Source organism: Opisthorchis viverrini, assembly GCF_000715545.1.
Source record: "Opisthorchis viverrini unplaced genomic scaffold opera_v5_347, whole genome shotgun sequence".
Classification (NCBI taxonomy): Eukaryota; Metazoa; Platyhelminthes; class Trematoda; order Opisthorchiida; family Opisthorchiidae; genus Opisthorchis; species Opisthorchis viverrini.
In genome coordinates this window covers 412,936-414,651 of record NW_008751997.1, presented here as the reverse complement: position 1 = coordinate 414,651, position 1,716 = coordinate 412,936, and positions in this window count along the sequence as shown.

Below are 1,716 nucleotides of genomic sequence, written 5' to 3'. Positions count from 1 at the left end.
GTTTTTAGGATGTTCTTGGCCCTCACTCCCGTTCACAACCGGGAAGGCTCCCAACTATTTGTGAAATGATTCTATTGCTCTAACCAGGCATTATTTGCACTAATGTGGCAGCACTGTGAAATCCACAAATCTGGTGTCATAATAGGATTCCCGAGCTGTCAGTGGTTTCTGATGAAATATCGTCCGCGTAAAGGCAGAGGCGGTTGTCAGTGGTCATGCACTTTTGAGGGCCGCTGAGGCCAGACTTATGGATGTCTGCTGTACTCCGCATGTGTTACTTTTTGGGAATGAAAAGTTGTGAATTCCGAACAAGAACCCCACGGATATAACGGACAATTGGCAATAGACCGAGTTCTTTTGGAACAGAATAGAGAATCTGAAGCCTTCAGAGTTCTGACTCAGCTCAGATAATTTCGAGGAGCCATTCCTTGCACCAGACCGTATAACAGTTCTTATAACTTCATAACTGAGCTGAAGCCTTCGGGGTTCCCACCCAGCCCTTATCCGTCAAGGCGCTATTCCGTACACTAGACTGTACAGCACACCTCAATCTCGTTTTATGCTTGTACCACTATTAGCACAACTTTTTCATTTTTGTTACCTGTGAGAATTTCGCGAAGGGCTATGTAGGATTTCACTGAAAATAGCAAGCTCAAGTTGCTCTATGTGTATTGCAATAGTGCTTTGTTCCAAATACACTACACATTTGCCTGAGTTTTGACGTTTTCATTACGTAACCTCAAAGGAGAAAACAGCTAGAAATTCTTTGAGGTTGTGGTAAGACCATAAGCTGTTTTATGCTTAAAAATGTCTCTCAGAATAATTGTGGGAGCTCCTGGCACAAGCCCCGAGACATGGACTGAACTCTGCCTCTAAAAGCGCGATAATATGTAGGGGTTTCGAAGCCCCGCTATTTCGCTCGTACTGTGATATAGGTCAGATCCGGACTCACGGATTGATACACAGAACCGAGGCTTTTGCCCAAGTTTCTCGGGTCGCTTTTGTTATTGTCATTCAGTGGCTGTTGTTCACCTGGAAGGCACAAGTGAAAAAAGGGCCGATGGCTATTCGCACAATGAGGTTGATTTCTCGAAAGCTACGACATTTTCAGACTTGTCACTTCATAGTGTAGAATGTCTATGTATAATGTATATGCTCCTGCATTATTGAAAATCATTTACTATGGCGATTTGTTTAAGTGAGCGAATTCTCAAGGTCAATAAGCACCGACTGTGAATACGTCCACTGGTGATAAAAAATCGCGAATTGCGGAAAATGTTGACTCACGTACAATAAACGTAACTTTCAGGTAGTTTTCCACCAGAATAAGTTTCTTGAACATTCTAGAAGCTAAGTGGCATTTGGAGATGCAGCATATGCGTAGGCACATTCGTGCAAACAAATCTTGGTCGNGCAAACAATTCTTGGTCGATGATTCTCTGTTGCCAGTGAAAATTCCGTAGTGCAGGTTAATTATTTGCGAAACGTCGTGCACGCACACGACTAACATGCGGCTAGGGGTACACGATGCCGAACTAACTAGCCACATAGAGCCTACGTCGATATCACCAGATAGCTGAACGAACCTAACCGACGCACACGACTAATATGCGGTTAGGAGCACACGATGCCTAGGTAACAAGCGCACCCACCCATCTGTAACGGTGAAAAGACACAAAATGGACGACATTGAATGTTGAGATATATTGGTCGTTT